Source organism: Muntiacus reevesi, chromosome 4, assembly GCF_963930625.1.
Source record: "Muntiacus reevesi chromosome 4, mMunRee1.1, whole genome shotgun sequence".
Classification (NCBI taxonomy): domain Eukaryota; kingdom Metazoa; phylum Chordata; class Mammalia; order Artiodactyla; family Cervidae; genus Muntiacus; species Muntiacus reevesi.
In genome coordinates, this window is record NC_089252.1 from 85,738,770 (window position 1) to 85,760,000 (window position 21,231).

Sequence of the window (21,231 nt, forward strand, 5' to 3'; positions counted from 1 at the left end):
TGAAGGAAATCAAAGATGACATAAACAGATGGAGATAGTTTATGTTCCTGTGTAGGAAGAATCAATACTGTGAAAATGAATATACCACCAAAGGTAATCTACAGATTTAATGCAATCCCTATCAAATTACCAGTGGCATTTTCCCAGAACTAGAAAATTTCACAGAACTAAAAATTTTCACAATTCATATGGAAACACAAATGACCCCAAATAGCCAAAGCAGTCCTGAGAAAGAAGAATGGAGCTGTAGGAATCAAGCTTCCTTACTCAGGTTATACTACAAAGCTACGGTCATCAAGACAGTATGGTACTGGCACAAAAACAGAAATATAAACCAAGGTAACAAGATAGAAAGCCCAGAAGTAAACCCATGCACCTATGGGTACCTTATTTTTTTACAAAGGAGACAAGAATATACAGTGGGGCAAAGACAGCCTTTTCAATAAATGTTGCTGAGAAAACTGGACAGCTACATGTAAAAAAATGAAATTAGGATACTTCCTAACACTATATACAAAGATAAACTCAAAATGGATTAAAGACCTAAATATAAGACCAGGAACTATAAAACTCTTAGAGGAAAACATAGGCAGAATACTCGATGACATAAATCAAAGCAAGATCACCTATGGCCCACCTCCTAGAGTAATGGAAATAAAAACAAAACTAAACAAGTGGGACCTGATTAAACTTAAAAGCTCTTGCACAGCAAAGGAAACTACAAGCGAGGTGAAAAGACAACTCTCAGAATGGGAGAAAATAATAGCAAATGAAACAACTGACAAAGGATTAATTTCTAAAATATACAAGCAGCTCATACAACTCAATGCCAGAAAAACAAAGAACCCAATCAAAAAGTGGGAAAAAGACCTAAACAGACATTTCTCCAAAGAAGACATACAGATGGCTAACAACCACATGAAAAGATGCTCAACATCACTGATTATTAGAGAAATGCAAATCAAAACTACAATGAAATATCACCTTACACCAGTCAGAATGGCCGTCATCAAAAAGTCTGCAAAATAAATACTGGAAAGGGTGTAGAGAAAAGGGAACACTCTTGCACTGTTGGTGGGAATGTAAACTGACACAGCCACTATGGAAGCCAGTATGGCGATTCCTTAAAAAACTAGGAATAAAACCACCATATGACCCAGCAATCCCACTCCTAGGCATATACCCTGAGTAAAACAAAATTGAAAGAGACACATGTATCCCATTGTTCATTGCAGCACTATTTACAATAGCTAGAACATGGAAGAAACCTAGATATCCATCGACAGATGAATGGATAGATAAGTTGTGGCATATCTACACAATGGAATATTACTCAGCCATAAAAAGGAATGCATTTGAGACAGTTCTAAAGAGGTGGATGAACCTAGAACCTGTTATATAGAGTGAAATGAGTCAGAAAGAGAAAGATAAATACCATATTCTAACACGTGTATATGGAATCTAGAAAAATGGTACTGAAGAATTTATTTACAGGGCAGCAGTGGAAAATCAGGCAGAGAATAGACTTATAGAGATGGAGAGAGGAGAGGAGAGGGTGAGATGTATGGAAAGAGTAACATGGAAACTTACATTACCATATGTAAAATAGCCAACAGGAATTTGCTGTATGACTCAGGAAACTCAAACAGGGGCTCCGTATCAACCTAGAGGGATGGGGTGGGCAGGGAGACGGGAGGGAGTTCCAAAAGGGAGGGGATGTAAGTACACCCATGGCTGATTCATCCTGAGGCTTGACAGAAAACATCAAAATTCTGTAAAGCAATTATCCTTCAATTAAAAAAAATAATTAAAAAAAAAAGAATAGCAAGTACAATAGAAGAAATTATTTAAGGTACTTGTAGAGAGAGGAATTGAAACCCCATTCAATAAATATATATATAACAAATTCATTGTCAATGTCGGTTAAAATAAGCAAAGATGGCAAATTATTGGTACAGCCCTATGCAGTTTCCTCAAAAAATTAAAAATAGAGTACCATAAAGTAATCCCACTTCTAGGAATGTTTATCCAAAGGAAACAAAAATAATAACTTGAAAAGACATCTGACCCCCATGTCCATAGCAGCATTATTTACAATAGCCAGGACATGGAAATAACCTAAGTGTCTACCAATGAATGGGTGGATAAAGAACCTATGGTGTGTGTGTGTGTGTGTGTGTGTGTGTGTGTGTGTGTGTGTGTGTGTGTGTGTGTATAATTCAACCATAAAAAAATGAGGAAATCCTACCACTTTCAACAACATGGATGGATGGTCCTTAAATATATTATGATAAATTGAATAAGTCAGAAAGAGAAAGGCAAATGCTATATGATCTTACTTATATGTGTAATCTAAAAAAACTTAAAAACAAAAAACCCACCAATATCAGAAAAAGATAACACATTTTTGGTTACCAGAAGTAATGTGTGAGGTCAGGGGAAACTGGAGAAAGATTGTCAAAAGGTTCAGACTCCAAGTTTTCAGGTAAATAAGCACTAGGGATATAAGGTAAATCATGATGACTATAATTAACACTACTTCATGATATTTAGGAAAGTTATTAAGAGAGCAGATTCTAAGATTTCTCATCACAAGCAAAATGTTTTGTATCTATATGAGAAGATATATGAATCTACTTTGGTAATCATTTCCCAATATGTGTAAATCAAGCCATCATGCTGTGCACCTTAATCTTATAAAGATGTATATCAATTATTTCTCAACAAAAGTGGAAAAAACAAAAAGAAGCAAAGACAGACAATTTCCAATTACAGTACCTACTCCGTATAGATTATGGGCACAGCACAAGGATAACTGAGGAAATGTAAAATATTAAGTGTGCTACTCAATTTAATTATGGTTATAACCATTGTTATAAAAATAAAAGCAGATAACATTTGTTCAGTTCCTAAGATATATAAAACATTTTACATATTTTATCTCATTTCAGCTTTTTAGTAAACATATGGACAGATAATTCCATCTCCAGTTATTTAAAAAGGACATTGAGACTCAGAAGTATTAACACATCCAAATTTAGAGAACAGATATCTAGTAGAGTCAGGAAATATATCCAGATATATCTGACATTACTGTATTATGGTAACTTAGCATCCATTCTGCCTTCTGCTCAGTCACTTGGCAATCCGCCTCTCCTGCATTTATCATCTGTGTAGTAGATGTGAGCTCTTCGTGGGGAGAGCCTGTGATACAGTCTCAGTGTATAAGATTGGTTTATGATCGACTGGCTTCAATAAGGTGCCATGATGGCACATATGCTAGGACACCTGGGAAGAGAATTCACATCTTTCCTTGAAGGATTTAAATCTGAGTAAAAATAAGTTTTTCACATACTAACATCATATGCAAACACAACAGGAACTAGATACAGGCGAGATGGATGAAGAAACTGGGTCCTGTGGGGATATCACTCAAGCCACTCCTATACCCTTAGGATAACAGTTCCATGAGACAATTAATTCCATTTTTGGTTAATCCAGTTTTTGTTCAGCTTTTCTCTTTCTTACAATTAAAGAGAAAATGACTAATACAGAGGCCTAAATTCTTTTTCTCAGGCTTTGTCTTCTAGAACTGCATAACTTCTTTTAAACATGCAGAGTACAACATTCTGTGGTCATTTTGTAAAAATGTTATTATATTTACTTTTCTTTCTTTTAACATTACATGTAAGTTCCCCTAAATGAAAATCTATACATTCATGATTTTCATTCTATATATTCATAGATCTTTTAACAGACAATGAAAATTTGTTTTCTATCCTACCAGAGTAGTTTAATATACTCTTCCAATTGTTATAGCTTCCACTCTTGCCTGTACAGCCTGTTCTCAACATAATAGCCAGACTTATTTTGTTTTGGAAAAATGGCAACAAAACAATTCCACTTCATACCCACTAGGATGGCTATAAAAAGAAGATAGATAGTAGCAAGTGTTAGTGAGGATGTGGAGAAATTAGACATAGTAATGGTGGGGATATAAAGTAATGCAGGTGTAGTGTAGGAGTTCTTCAAAAAGTTAAATATGGAATTACTGCATGATCTAGCAATTCTACTCCATGTATACTCCAAAAAATTGAAAAAAGTTACTCAAGCAAATACTTGTAAATGAAGGTAGAAAGAATTGATTAATGGATCAACTGATGACTGGATAGACAAAATGCAGTCTAAACATATTCTGGAATATCATTCAGCCATGAAAGGAATGTAGTACTGATATATACTACAAAGTGGATGAACCTTGTAAACATTATGCTGTGTGAAAGCAGCCAGACACAAAAGGTCATATACTGTATGATTCTACTGATATAAAATTTGTAGAACAGGTAAATCCATAGAGGCAGAAAGCAGACTGCTGTTTTTCAGGTCCTGGAGGGATGGGAGATGACTGCTGAATAGAGTAGGGTTTTCTTTTGGGATGACAAAATATATTGGACTTAGATAGGGGTGGCGGTTGTATAGTATTGTGAATGTAGTAAATGCCACTGAATTCTGGACTTTTAGATGGTTATTTTATATTATTTTGATTTTACTATTTTTTAAATGGGAAAAATGGCAGTTCAAGTCATTCATCTGGTCAAACCCTCTGATGATTTCCCAACCCACTTATGGTAAAAGGAAAAGTCATTATGATGCCCTGCAAAGAAGCCACACAGTCTGCTCCTCTGTCATCTCTCTCTGGGCCTTGTGTTCTACTTTCATCCTTTTTTCATTTCATACCAGTCTCCTTGCCATTCCTTAAACACTCAGGTATGCTCCCCACCAGGGTTTTGAACTTGTGGTTCCCTCTTCCTGGAATGCTCTTTCTCCAGATATCTGAATGATTCACTTCTCTCCTTTGAAATTCTGCTCAGCTGTTGCTTTTAAAGTGAGTCTTTTGTTTGTTTTTTCTTCTAACCAGAGTTCAATTACATACCCTCACTCAAAACACTGCCTGCTCATTGCTTTCTTCCTTTAGTTTTCTGCAGGATTTATCATCATCCAGTACATCATATATTTTATTTTATTTTATATTATATTTTATATTATCTTTTATTTTATTATTTTATTTTATTTTTATTTTATTCCATTCCAGAATATAAAGTCCATGAGTACAGGACCTAAGCCAGTGGCTGGCACATTGTAAGCACTGTAGTCATTTTACAAATACTGATTTCCACCTATCTCTCTGCTCCATGAATCAGATGCCGTAGTAGAGACTGATTACAGTTATGTGGAGAAAAAAGCAGCTGTGTACAAGTGTGACTCATCACTTGTGGTGTGTGGTTTTGGAGCTGGCAGTAAGGGAGCACCTTCCTGGTCAGGGCTCAGGCAATAGCTACTTTAGGGGCCCAATGCTATAATGAGTTTTGAGAATCATTCCTGGAAGCTAAGAACAGAGTTCGTTTCTTCAGTCTTCACAAACATTCTATCAGCTATTGAAACCCCTTAAGGAGTCCCTTGGTGTTTAATCTAGTAAGTTTGTTTAGGTGAAGAAAATCCTGAAATTAGGCTGCATTCACTTTAATAAGCTGCCCTATTGTGCAATGAGGCAAATATCTAATATCTCAAGAATACTTACTCCTAAATATATATATATGTGCTCAATCACTCAGTCATGTCTTTGCAACCCCAAGGTCTGTAGCCCGCTTGGTTCCTCTGTCCATGGAGATTCTCCAGGCAAGGATACTAGAGTGGGTTACCACGCCCTTCTCCAGGGGAACTTCCCAACCCAAGGATTGAACCCATGTCTCCCAGATTGCAGGCAGATTCTTTACCGTCTGAGTCACCAGGGAAGCCAAAATATATGTGTGTGTGTATACACACACACACACACACACACACATATATATATTTCTATACAATATACATTATATATATAATATATACTAATAAGTAATAGCAAATAATAAATTATATAGATGTATATTTTATATATAAAGATATAAAATTTGATGAAGAGAATTGCTGCTCCCAGAACCTCTAGTTACCTTTTTTAAAAGTGTGCTAAATTTTTAAAATATCTACTTGTTTGTGTTAGATACCAGAATTGATATCCATGAACAGCACTATTTAGTTGTTTCCAAATATCCTTTTCTTCCATTTTTGTACCAATCAACCTTTGTAGCTTAACCAAGAAGCATGGAGTCTTGTTGGTGACAATAAACAATTATTTATCCCACTGGGTCAGCTGGTTGGTGGCTGACACATCCAGAGAGAAATGAGTGTAGCCTGAGTGACTACAAGTTAGGTCTGACTGAGTTTGACTCCTCACTTAGGACTCCTTCCCGTGAAGAGGCAAGCATTTCCCAGAGAAAGATCTTTTCATCTAATTGCAGAAGAGCCAGTGCAAATAGACAAGTCTTAAAGCTTAGGTTCACAACTGGCCACGATTGCTTCTCCACATTTCACTAGCTAAAGCAAGTCTCCTGCAATATACAGAGGCCAAGAAGTTGAAAGCCCACTCCACCTGTTTTTGGAAGAATTGCAGAGTTTTATGGCAAAAAGCAAGGAATTGGGAAGAGATGAAAAAAACAGCCCAAAGGCTCCATCTATCATACCATCTCTAGGTTTCATATTTGGAGATTCACAGATATCAGAAATCAAATTCTAATTTTATTATTAGTCCTATTAACATAGTTTTGAATAATTGGGGAGATAAATTTGATAGCTTTTGTTTTAAAAATTAACAAAATACACTTAATAATGCATGAGTTTAGTGTTTATAAATCATTTACATGTACATTATAAAGAAAGTTGATAAAAACTCCTGAATACCATCAGGAAGTACATTTCCCTTGCTTAACGAAGGACTACCTTTACCCAGCATGTAGGTTGAGTCGAATTCCGAGTCTTTCAATTTCAGGAAGGCACAGAAGATGACCATAAATTTATAAAATGTGACATTTTAATCAAGCCCCAAGCTGTTGGCTAATTACATTCCACTGCACTTAAAAGGAAAAACAGGAGATGTCAGGTTGGTGTAGAGATGAGCACAAAATTGTCCTTAGTACTTCACTGATCATTATGAATACCACAGTATCAAATTACCCAGAAAAGAGAGAGTAGTAAATCCTTCTAAAAGTCATATTTCCAATTTTCTTTTCAATTTCATTTTGGAGTAAATTTGGATACAGGTTTATTCAAAAGCTGACATATTCTTTCAATACATCTTTTCTGTACAAAGATATGTATAATGGATCTACTAGTAGCACTGGAGACCATTAAGCTATGGAAGCATGAAATCAACTAGAAATTATTATTTTAATTCTATGCACTTGTGCATAACAGGATGAACACTGTGCCAAATAAACCTTCATCAGGACCCTACCTAGTATTTTACATGCTAATGGGGGCTTGAAGTTTAGAATACAGATGTGTGAGGATGCAGCCAGAGAGATACACTCACAAGAGATCAGTTGTCTATCCCCAGAGAATAATTAGCTACTGAACTAAGAACTGAGGCAAAACATATGACACTCTGCTCTGGTCACTGGGTTTTCTCCTTTGTGATGTAATTGATCTAACCTGACCTGGTTTTCTAAGGACATAATATATGAAGCACTCAAAATCTACTGCTGTTCTACTGAAATATTTTCCCTCACAAAAATGCTAGACATACTTACTATATCTAAACACACAAAGGGAACTGACCAAAGGTACTAGCCATTCTTTTAGCTCAAGGAAGCAATAACTGTTCTTGACATCATTCTGTTTTACATTTTTTTTTCCCACAAGGTAATCTCACTTTCCAATGAGCTATTTGCTGATATAAGTCACAATTTAAAGGGAGAGGATGGTGAAGAGAAGCAAAGTTATTATGTATTTTATTACGTTTTTTGCCTCCTGGAAAGAGGAGGGTCAGTGTGGAAAGCAAGGAGAATTGACAGAAAAGTAAAATCACTGAGGCACTTACCACAAAGCACCTGTTAAAAGCAGGGCATGTTTATCTTCTTTAGACTTGTACTATGTTTAAAAATGAAAAATATCATAGGACTAGAAAAGGCTTCAGAAAATACCATGTCTATTCTTTTATTCTCAGAGTAGACCACAAAGAACAAGCAAGGGAGTGATTACCATTTGAATTGCAATTCTGTATTTTTTCCTTCCTACATTCTAGAACGCCCTAGGTTTAAAGAAATCAAATCCTAATGTTTTGTATCACTAACTGAATGTCTCAAAAAATCTGCATTTCTGATATCATCAGCTTGATATCTAATATCTGATCATAAAGAAGATGAATTAAGTATATAAGACTATGAGATAATTATTTATCCCCCCCTTTTTTCTTTTTAAGATGGGGACTTCACTTAACTCCTTAAGGATATTAGAAGACAGAAAGATAGATAGGAAGAAAAAACTTCATCTTAAAATACTGTAATAAGGAGGAGCTAAGATGGCGGAGGAATAGGATGGGGAGACCACTTTCTCCCCCACAAATTCATCAAAAGATCATTTGAACACTGAGCAAACTCCACAAAACAACTTCTGATCGCTAGCAAAGGACATCAGGCACCCAGAAAAGCAGCCCATTGTCTTCGAAAGGAGGTAGGACAAAATATAAAAGATAAAAAGATAGACAAAAGAGTTAGAGATCCGTCCCTGGAGAGGAGTCTTAATAGAGGAAGTTTCCAAACACCAGGAAACCCTCTCACCTGTGGGTCTGGGGGAAGTTTTCGAATCTCGGAGGGCAACCTAACCGGGAGGAAAAATAAATAAAACCCACAGATTACATGCCTAAAAGCAACTCCCAGCAGAAAAGTACCCCAGACTCTCGCATCCGCCACTAGCAAGTGGGAGCTGAATGGAGAGGAGCGGGTGGCATTGCTTAGGGTAAGGACCAGGCCTGAATGCCCTGAGGGCAATCTGAGGGAGCTATCGTGAGATAGCAACTTAAACTGTGGGATAGCGAGAGACAGAGAGAGAGAGAGAGAAAACTAACCTGGGAAAATACTGTAATCAACAATTTTGAAAAAAAAAATCATTGTTCTTTGCTTAACTGATGATAGTTCCTAGGATAGGCAATATATGTTCCAAAAAAGAAACTAACCTGAGAAAAATACATTTCCCATCTCAAGGAGATGGTGTGAATTTTTCAAAGGTATACATCTTGCTAAGACTTTTAATGAATGATTTTATCTAGCGAAAAGAGACAGCAGTGGTATGATTTTAGGTCATCTAGAAAGGATGTTTAATGAACTTCTGCCTCATATTCCAGCATTTCAAGTATCAATTCTCAGCAGAAGAAATAAATTAATATTAGAATCTTGTCAATTTTGCAAAGTAACAACAAAAGGAGTTGTGACCATCCTGTTGATGATAGCATGGTTTACTAAGTTACCAATAGAAATGAACTGAGTTCTATGAAATGTGCTACAGTGAATTATACTGAATATTCTAAACCTTAAAATTTTCCAAAGTTGTAATATACAGGACTGGGAAAGTGAATCTCTCAAGCTACAATTTGGGGAATTAAATCACATAGTTGCAGAGTATCATTACAAATGTAATAGTAAAATAGGGTTTTACTTTTAATGTTCTTGAATTTGCTGATAAAACCTATTCATTCTTTTTTCTGGAATATACATTAGTTGTGTAGTTTTGTGTGTCTTAAAGTATGTCAAGCAAGTCGTTGTTAGCTTCTTTTAGTTATAGATTTCTGTCAAATCGTTCAGGAAAAATTGTGCTTGTATTTTTTGCATAAGCATGCAAATTTATTTATATTACCATTCATTATGTACTAGAAGCTATCAAAATCATGCTTAAGATTTTCAAATGCCTGATCTAAAATGGAAATTGCATTTAGAGACACAAGAGAGAACTACTGTTTTTCTGTTTATTTGTTTGTTTTTCAATAATTTACTAAGCTAAGAAAATGCAGTGATGAAAATCCTTGGAGACGTCTTGTAAACTCATTGTGTCAAATATCAGGGTAGTTTTCTATTTCCATTTGCAAATAAACAATGAGGATCACAGTTAATCCTTGCTGTAATGGCATTCTTGACTTCATCAGTTATTAAAAAGCTAGGGAGACAACCAAAGGCAGCATTGAAAGGGACTGAAATTATTTGGAAGAGATCTTCCATGCTATAGTTTAAGGATAAAGACTGAATTATAAATGAACCTGTGAGAACCTGCAAGGTACTACTTTTAAGTTCCATGCTGCACAGTATGCCTGTGCAAAGGAAAATCCCCTTTGAAGAGATTAGCAGAAGTTGTTTGTATGTGATCACAGTGGTTGAGATGATGTGCGACTCTTCCCTAGCTTAAAGTGGATTAGCAAGACTTAAAAGATGGAAAATTGTTTTGTGTGAAGCTCACCATGCTTTTGGAAACATAAATGAAATTGCAGTCTTTGGAACTTGAATCTGATATCTATTAGTTCAATATGGTAAAAATCCCCTTCTAAAGTTTAAACAAAAAGGGATTGTGGCTTGTCAATATTCTCAGTGGCTAATGATTGTTACACATTTGAAAATAATTTCTTAGGATGTTTTTAAGGTTTTGGATTCATCCACGTGAATATATATCTTCTGGGAGATAGTTCTGTGAAATAGAACATTACATAAGAAATAAATAGTCAAATTTGGTTCCCAGTTAACCATTGTCTGTCTGGGTGACCTTGGATAAAACACTTAGCCTTTCTCTTTTTAAAATTTATTTTTCAATTGGAGGAAAATTGCTTTAAAATGTTGTGTTGGTTTCTGCCATAAAATAAAGCATATCAGTCATAGTTATATATATGTTCCTTCCCTCTTGAGTCTACACCAGTCCCCCAAACCCAACCCTCTAGGTAATAAAACAATGCCAAGTTGCTCCCCTGTGTTATGTAGCAACTTCTCAGCAACTATTTATTTTATACATGATGGTATATGTTTGTCAATGCTACTTTCTCAATCATCTCACCCTCTCCTTCCCTCACTGTGTCAAGTCCCTTCTCTACATCTGTGTCTCCATCCCCTCCCTGCAAATAGGATCGTCAGTACTATTTTTCTAGATTCCATATATGTGTTAATCTGCAGTATTTTTCTCTTTCTGACTTACTTCACTCTGTATAACAGACTCTAGATTTATACACCTCACTACAGCTGACACCTTTCTTAGCTTTTGCACTCTTATCTGTAAAATGGGAAGATATATACCACATAACCCTTATAATTTTTCATGGTGTATTAAATATCCTGTGCATCTGAAAGTTTTTATTCATATCTTTTCTTACAACTGTTGCTAACTTCTATTATGATCACATAATAAACCAATGAATAAAGGTATTATTTCTCTGAAAATCCTTTGATTTCATATCAAAAAGATGAAGACTAAGGATAAATTATATAGGACAAAGCAGATCATTGAAATATTGTTTTACACTCCTTCTATCAGCAAAATTTATCATTCCATCTCACTGGATAGTTTAAGTTGCCTGTAAGCTCTCTGATCTCACTTCATTTTTCACAAATGTAAGAAAATAAAAGTAAAAGCACATGTTTAATAGTGACCCATGGACTATATATCTTTTCCTAAGAAACAGTGTCATAAAACAGCAGGAGGGCCCACAAAGGGTATCTGTCTTTCTTTATTTTTATTTGGCATCCAGATGTCTAGCATTTGCTGTTCTCTTTTTTGTTAGTCTTCACCAAGAGCAAGATTCTTTTCAGCAAACTATAAAAGTCGTTAAGATTATAAATATGAGTCAACCATCTGCTTTTATATCCTCTTTTTCTTCATTGACTTTTGACAGGTGCTTAGAGAAAGAAATATTTCAGAGCCTAGACATTAAAAATAAATAAATAAATAAAGAGGCCTGTTGACCAAGTAGTAAAGCAATCTGGTAAAGGTTAATCTCAGATTTAAGAATTTGGAGAGTCCAATAAAATAGCACCTGGTCTGTTCTGTGCAAGCCGCAGTGTTTCAGTATAGAAGGAGAGTCCTCAATTAAAAAGAAAATCAAATAAAAAACAAAACAGAGTAAACTACAAAGACAGGTGATAGCAAATAACAGCAAAAATAACCCATCACTCAACCACCAACGTTCCTCTAAAATTATAAACTTTTTGATAGGATTCAGATTTGTACATTAGATAACTATAATGAATACAAAGTTGAAACTGTGAAGAATTCATGTGTTTGAAGAAATAGTCATTGGGAAGTATGATATAAAATTAAAACCAGAAAATAATACTTACCATATTGATCCTTTTCATTCACTATCTCAATTAGTTATTTCATCCCAGTGATGTTGTGACCATTTTTCTGATGACAGACATTTAGGAGATTAAGTAATTAATCTGAAATTTGACTCCTAAAAGTCTGATTCCAAAGACTATTCAGACTCCCATAGAATACGTCATGATGAAACAAAGTAGTCGGCCATCTTTACCAGCCAAAAAATAACTTACAATTGTCATTAATATTATGAACACATTTTTGGCATATTAAGGGCTTCATTGGTGGCTCAGACAGTAAAAAATCGTCCTTTAATGCAGGAGACCTGGGTTCAATCCCTGGGTCAGGAAGATCCTCTGGAGAAGGGAATGGCTACCCACTCCAGTATTTTTGCCTGGAGAATTCCATGGACAGAGGAGTTTGGCGGGCTACAGTCCACGGGGTTGTGAAGAGTTGGGCACAACTGAGAAACTAACACGTTCACTTTTCATGAAACATTAAATGTAAAAATATAAGACCATAACGAAAAATAAGAATATTATGATGTGCATGTTATTCCTCCAATATTAAAATTCAGTACAATATAATATACCGTATGTATAGTATATTATAGTATAATCAAGCCTTTCCTGATGCCGCTTCCATCTACTTGTGAACTTAAAGCCTATCTAGAATCATTGGGTAACTTTGGAAATCCTACTTCTTCAATGAGAAAATTTGTGTCAATGAGAAAAGTCGTAACAATCTGAAAGATGAAACTTTTGTTAGTGGATATTTGAACAAAGTCCAGCAATTCAAATGATACCTGTTACTAGACATATCACCCACTAGACCAATATAAGTCAGACCCAATGCCTCTGGTTCAAACTTGTGAGAATGCAGCAATCTTTTTGAACAGATTTGTACATGAGAGGATGGAGGCCTGTTTTTGAGGACCACATGACTGATAATGATTTAACAGATTTGAAAAATAGGAAAGAAACCGCATAACCGTGATAACTTTAGAGCACCTGATTCCAGCCATACCTGAAGACAGAAAATCTATTTCTAGGTTTATTTATTAGATGCATCAAATAAATTAACTTTGACATTTAAGATAATCTGAATTACCAGAGGATCCTTAAGTCCTTTAAAACATTAAGAATTTATCACTAATAAGAACTGTTTAACAATGGGAAAATGTAATGAACTGCTTTTGTGAATGCCATGGAAATTAAATTTGCTGTTGGGAGAAAGACTTAGATGATTTAAGGACAAGCAACATAAACTGGCAGGAAGAGCTGAAATATAAATGTATCATCATGAGAGTAGAAACAAAAGAAAATACAAAAATATTTTTGAAATAAAAGCAATGGGTGGCAGAAAGACATAGATCAGTAATGATTAAAATTTTCCACATTTAGGATTAAACACAATATCTTTGTAGCTGAAGAGAATAGAACTAAAAGGAAAAATACAAAGAGTAAATATGATAGCTGCCAGATTAGCAAACCTGTTAAAATGATGTGTGCCATTCTAATGTTATGTAAAAAATATTCAAATATAATCAACCTTTAGGCTAGTTCCAGATGGAGAGAACAGAACTCAATACACTGTACAATGTTTCCTACTTTTCTCCTAAGCCCCTTGCTGAGTAGTTGTGGGTTTTCAGAATAACATCATTGAGAACACACTGTTGACCAGCCAATATTAGAGTGAAGTTATCAGATGTAGATTTTATCCCATGCCATTGTGACCCAGACAAATTGCAAACAAAATCAAAATTTGACTCCCCACTCCACTCCTCCAAAACAAGTTTTTCACAAAGATTAATAAGCCACAAATTTAGCACTTCCTAAATGTTCTCACCTTAAATAATATGTATGTTATATTGCCACATTCATTCACAGCTTGCAATATGAAGTTTCACATTTGTCTTCTAGGTTTTACCTTGTTATTTTCTGTTCACTGATGCCCCATGGTAAACTTCAGAAACCGAAAATTCTTGATAGTTGTATACTAGGAGGAAAGGACACAGTTATTTTTCACTCTGCCCACTCAGTTACAACTATTATTTACAAAGAGCTAAAAACTAAAGATCTCAAATTAAGTTCACTAAATGGGGAGAAAAAAAGCAGTCAATTAGTTGGGGAAAAAGAAAAATTTTAAGCAAAAAAAAGGTCTTACCCAGATAGACATTCTAAAGCTATTCTGCTTCAAGATAAAAAATGTTTGTACTCTTGGAAATAACTTCTAATGAGATTTATCATCATTACCATATCATGATCATTATAGCTTCATACAGAATTCTGATTACTACTGGGTACTGCTTTGAGCATTTTACATGTAGTAACTTGTTAAATGTTCACAACAACTCTATGGGGAAGTATTATTATTATTTCCAGTTAATGAAAGAGGAATCTGAATTATAAACAGGTTCTATAACTTATTAATCATCACACAGCTACACTCCTGGTTCTATAGCTGAACAGTTCTACCATTATTCCCAAGTACCAAAAAATACTCATACAATAGGTCTCTGGACTCTGTGAATAGAATCCATGTGTTATATCCAGGTAGTTCCATATTGCCTATACCAAGTGACCTTGATGGTACTAATTTGAATATATACTTTGGGCTTAAAATTGTTTAAAAAAATAAAATGAAAGGTAGAGGCCAGTGTATCATATATTAAATGATATCAAGTTAATTAAAATTAATATCTGAAACATCATTTATATGCAAAGGTTTTTGTTTATGTTTGTTTTTTTCCCCTCTCATTAGCATCAGCCCTACTGAGCTTCTGAATACATCTCACTGTTTTTGCAAATTACAGCCCTTGTCTGTTTATGAAATCACTAACTGTGTCAAAAGAAAAAGATGCATTCTCTCAGAAAGTTCAGACTCAAAGTAGATTGAGTATGTAGGTTATGGGCAACTAATAATCACATGTCTGACAACTGATCCAGAATACAAAACTTGATGATGTTTTGAGCTGCCTTTAATTCTATGGGTTACATATCATTATTTATAGAGACATATAAATATGTGTATTAAATTTAAGCAAAAAAAAAAAAATGAGTTCCAAGTAAAAGATACAGGTCTTTGAATGATATTTAATAGTAAGCTAATAAATTAGTCTTAAACATCACCTAAATTTTAATGTTTTATGATTGAAATTGAACTGTTCCTTTTCTAAAAGCAGGTAGGCAAAACTCATGCCTGCAGAAATTTATCTGTTATAATGCAGGTACTGAACTAACAACTAATTGCATGTATAATTAATGAATATGACTATTTTTATTTAAGAATCTATGCCTGGTGCTTGAAAAATGCTTTATCTCTTTAATTCATTAAGTGTTTATTGTGTGCCTACTGTGTGTCTGGTACTCAATCTAGGAGCTAATGATACAACTTGTGAACACAGTGGACACAGCCAAGATACAAACAGGAAACCATTAAATGGGGGACGAATTCCCCAAAGCAGAGATTATGTTAAATGTTAAGAAGACACACTGGAGCTTCCCCGGTGGCTCAGTGATAAAGAATTCACCTGCCAATGCAGGAGACATGGTTCAGTCCCGATCCAGGTAGATCCCACATGCCACGGAGCAACAAGTCCATGCGCTACAAACATTGAGCCTGTGCTCTAGAGCCCAGGAGCTGCAACTACTGAACCCACATGCCACAACTACTGAAGCCAGTGCTCCACAACAAGAGAAGCCACCACAATGAGAAGCCCATTCACCACAATTACAGAGTAGCCCCTGCTCACCACACCTAGAGAAAAGTTCATGCAGTAATGAAGATCCAGTGCAACCAAAAATAAATAAATAAATAGTTTTTTTTTTTTTTTTTTAAGAAGAAGATTTACTAGGCTGGAGAGTGTCCCTGCCAAATTCATGTTGGTTGAGTACCTAGAAATGTGACCTTACTTGGAAATTGGGTCTCTGTACCTAGTCACGCTGCACCTCATTGATTCAAAGTAGACTCCAAATCTAGTATTACTTTTGATCTTATAAAATGAGGGAAATTTGGATAGAGACATGGACACACGGAGAAGAGACCATGAGGAGACAGAGATTGGAATGATGTACCCATTTGCCAAGGAAAGTAAAGGAAGACCGACCAGCATCAGAAGCTAGGAAGAGGCAAGGAAGGGTCCTCTCCTGAGCCTTCAAAGAGAGCTTGGCCCTGCCATCACTTGATTTGAGAATCAAAGCTATGAGAGTACAAAGTTTTGCTGTTTTAATCTACCAGTTTACGGTACTTTTTGAAGGCAGCCATGGGAAAACTAAAACAGTAGGCATGAAGGAAATAAGCAGATGAATATAATAGAAAACAATGCCTCAGGAGCTGTTCGGACAGGGTGGCCAGGGAGAGTGCGTCAGCCAGAGGGTGACTTATAGGGGGAGATTAGAAGTATAAATTAGCTTGTCAAAAAGACAGGGGAACAGCATACCAGCCACAGGGAATAGCAAGAACAAAGGTCAAGAATTAGAAAAGAGCTGCAGGAGCTAAAAGGAGGGCAGTGGGGGCTGAAGGAAAGACAGGCAAAAAGAGACCAACAGACTGAGATGCATCCTTACTGAGCCCCAGCTCTTACTGCTCACCACATGACAGGCAAGCCAAGAAGATGGTGAGGTTGTGCCCCCAAAAGCCATCGGGCATGAACTAGAATTCAGGTGTCTTTATACTAAAAGGGAAGAGCATGTAGTCAGCCACTTCCTGGTTCCCATCAGCCTCTGCAGGGGTTGTGTTAATATCTTGCTCCCTGCAGTCATTCACAAGTGGGCCTCCTCAGGATGTTTCCTATGAGCTGAACAAAGGTATTTTAGCTTAATGCTCTTTACCTAGGAGGCAGGATTCTCAGAGATGGTCCATTATGGATAATTTAAGCTTTTAGGCAACATCCGTTTAGTGATTAACTTGTAACAGAGTACAAAAGCACTTTCCTATTACAGCATGAAAAGAAGTATTAATAGAAAGGCCACTGTGGCACAGATGTTACCATTTCCTCAAGGAGCACCCACTCTAGTAAGGAGCAAACCCACATTACTGATATCTCTGATTAATGATAAGAAATAATAAAATCTCTACGGAATGTTTGGTATTCCCAGAAAGAAATTTCTTTCCTTCTCTGAGATTAGTGGAAAGGTTTGAGGACAAAGTGCCTTTTGTATTGGGTTTAAGCATACAAATACAATTTGCATATGCTCTTAGGTCAGATACCCTAAAAAGAAAGCCTGAGGTGGGGATTCTTATCCTAGAAATTCCTTAATGGTGTGCTCTCTGGAGAAAGGGAGAAGCTAAGTATGGATGTGGTTTCTGGCGTTGTCTCGCCACAGTTTGATCCCACAAGGGAGTTCAATTTGCATAGGAAATCTCTTTTGCCTGGAGGCAAATAGGTGAGTTTTGTATCTCCTGCCCAAGCAGTCATTGGCCTTGGGTCAACTGTGGGGCTTCTTTCATTCTCAAGCCCCTCCCTGGGAATCAGCTTCTGTGCCTAATAGCAATTCAGTGAAGAAGGATGTAAACAAGAGTCCTTGGGTGGAAATTTGAACAAAGGGCATCAGCTAGAGATGTACAGATATGAGCTGGTCACAAAGAGTTTGAGTTATTGGAGGAGGGAGAATTATAAGGGCCAACACCCTCCTATTCAAATCAACTCCAGGTGACCGACCTCATACAATGAATGAGGAAGGAACTGGCCAGACCCAATCTCATCTAACTTCCCTCATCTGTGCATCACCATCACTCCATTCTGCTTCTATTAAAGGGTAACAGTAAAAGGAAAGAGGAAAACTTCACTCCTTCCTGCAATGTCTCAGAATTAGGAAATCAATGATAAGACTTTAAAGTTTTAAAGTTGACAGCAGATGCTGGATCAAATAACATAATGGCTATTTCCAGACAGAACTACCATCAAGAAGAAAAAGAGAAAGCAGGACATGCTGCCCCTTTGTTTGTCTCTGTCCCAGGAGACAGATGAATGATTAGTGGTCCCATCTTTAGGGATTGCAATGCTTGTCCCAATTTCCCTTCCATGAATCCTTGAAACATCAATTTTGTTCACTTAACTCATGGTCACTGAAATTTATTTACTATCTAGCAGACATCATCAATCCCAGGGAAGTGAGATGCAGGAAAGTAAAGATAATTTCATTGAAGTGTTTTGCCAGAGTAAGGATCTAAATAACATTAGTCCTGATATGAAATCAAGCCTGTAATATAATAAAAATAGTGCCATCTTGTTTGATGTTTTTAACTTTCTGATTTATCATTGTAGTCAAGGAAATATTAAAATAATTCTTCAGTGTAATATATATGTGTACATATGTATATTTACATACATATACACATATATACATACGTGTATATACACATGCATATATACACATGCGTATATATACATACACATACATATACATGGCAATGAGAGGACAATAAGGCTAGTTCACTTAGAGATAATGATGGGAATATGTTGATTATCAGCATGAATACTGGTGGTTCATCAAATCCAGGGCAACTTCTGGACCAACAGAAAATCAGAATTAGGAGACTTGTTTCTTCTCCCGTTTTTGGCTGCAAGTCACAGCTTGTGGGATCTCAGGTCCCCCCCAGTGACACCCTCGGCAGTGAAAGCATGGAGTACTAACAGCAAGACCCAGGCCAGGGAATTCCCAAGTTTGTTTCTTAAAGTCACATTATCTGTTATTGTCTTCAATGCCTTCAGGGCACTGTCGGTAACTGTTTTAGCTTGTGTTGATTTTTCCCCTGCCATTTAATGGGAGGAAATATTCAGCGCAGTAGCCAGCTACTATTATTTTTGCATCAGTATCAACAATGAGCACTGTTGGCAGTTTTCTCCTTCTAATAAATAATTTATAGTTATTTTCATACAAGCAATTATAAATAACTTCTTACACTTAAAAAGTTAACGAATTATTTTAGTTCATTTTGGAATGTCCTCCAGGATAATAAATATGATTGATTATAACATTAGAGCTAACAAATCTTTTGTGAATGCATCCAATTTCATTGGCCCTGTGTCTTTTAATGCTCCTAATCACTTGTAGATTACTTGAAGATTTTAAATAGTTTGCTTCAGTTGCAAAAGTTGTTGAAGAGTACTAACTATATTTTATATGTTTCAGGTGTATCTTTATAGAAATTATTTGGTGGGAGTACACCAAAATGTATATAATGAGCACATTTATAGACATAAAATACTTTCTCTGAAAACTAGGCAATTAAGTCTTTAACAGGCTACTAAAATATAGAAATTTGATGAGTGAAAGTCCCTCAGTTGTGTCTGACTCTGTGACCCCATAGACTGTAGCCTGCCACGCTACACTGTCCATGGGATTCTCCAGGCAAGAATATTGGAGTGGCTTACCACTCCTTTCTCCAGGGGATCTTCCCAACCCAGGGTTGAAATCTGGATCTCCTACATTGCAGCCAGACTCTTTACCTACTGAGCCATTTGGTAAATTAATCACTATTTCAGTTTATTATTTCATTATTCATATTCATTATTTCATTATTTCATCATTATTTCATTAATTGTTATAATTAATCATTTGGTAACTTAATCATCATTTAAATATGTAGTTTGATTTTTATTCTATTCATAAAATATAGCACTGGTCAGTTAAATATTATTTTTTTATTTTAGAGAAATATTGTGATTATTTTAGAGTTTTGCCCATATTCTTTTTTTTTAATTCTTCTTTTAAACATTTTTATTGAAGTGTTGATTTACAATGTTTCAGGAGTACAGCAAAGTGATTCAGTTATATATGTATGTATGACTCTTTTACATACATACATATATATTCTTTTACATATGTATATATATTTTTTACAGATTCTTTTCCATTATAAGTTATTACAAAATGCTGCATATAGTTCCTTATGCTATACAATAGGACCTTGTAATATTCATTTTATATGTAATAATGTGTATCTGTTAACTGTGCTCAGTAGCTCAGTTGTTTCTGACTCTAGGTGACCCCACGGACTGTAGCCTGCCAGGTTCCTCTGTTCATGGGATTCTTCAGGCAACACTGGAGTGACTTGCCATTCCCTTCTCCAGGGTATCTTCCCAACCCAGGGAATGAATCAAGGTCTATTGCATTGCAGGCAGATTACTTTCTGTCTGAGCCACTAGGGAAGCCTATATCTGTTAATCCCAAAGTAAAAATGTATCCCTCCCCTCACCTTTCCCTTTAGTAACCATAAGCTTATTTTCTATGTTTTTGAGTCTATTTTTGTTAGGTAAATAAGTTGATTTATGTCTTATTTTTGTATTTCACATATAAATGATATCACATGGTATTTGTTTTTTTCTCTCTGACTTCATTTAGAATGATGACTTCTACATCCACTTGTTGCAAATGGCCTTAATTCATTATGTTTTCTGACTAATATTCCTTTGTATATATGGATCACATCTTCTCTATCTGTTCATTTGTTGATGGACATTTAAGTTATATCCATGTCTTGGTTATTATAATAGTGCTGCCGTGAACACTGGGGTGCATGTGTCTTTTCAAGTTAGAGTTCTGTCTGGATATATACCCAGAAGTGGCATCTGTGGATTGTATGGTAACTCTGTTTTTAGTTTTTAAAGGAACCTCCACACTGTTCTCCATAGTGGTTGTACCAACCCATATAAGGTGGTATTTTATGGTGGTTTTTGATTTGCATTTCTCTAATAATTAGCTATATTGAGCATCTTTCCATGTGTCTGTTGACCATCAGTATGTCTTCTTTGGAGAAATGTCTACTAAGTTTTCTGCTGATTTATAATTGGGTTGTTTGTTTTCTGATATTAAGCTGTATGACCTGTTTGTCTGCTTTGGAAATTAGTCCCTTGTTGGTTGCATCAATTGTAATATTTTCTCCCATTCCACAGGTTTCTTTGCTTTGCCCATATTCTTAAAGATCTTTAATGCTCTAGCTATTCTATTCTGGCTTAACTAAAAATTTTATTAGTTTGTTATTGTTGTTCAGTCATTCAGTCATGTCTGACTCTGTGACCCTGTGGACTGCAGCATGCCAGCCTTCCCTTTCCTCACCATCTCCCAG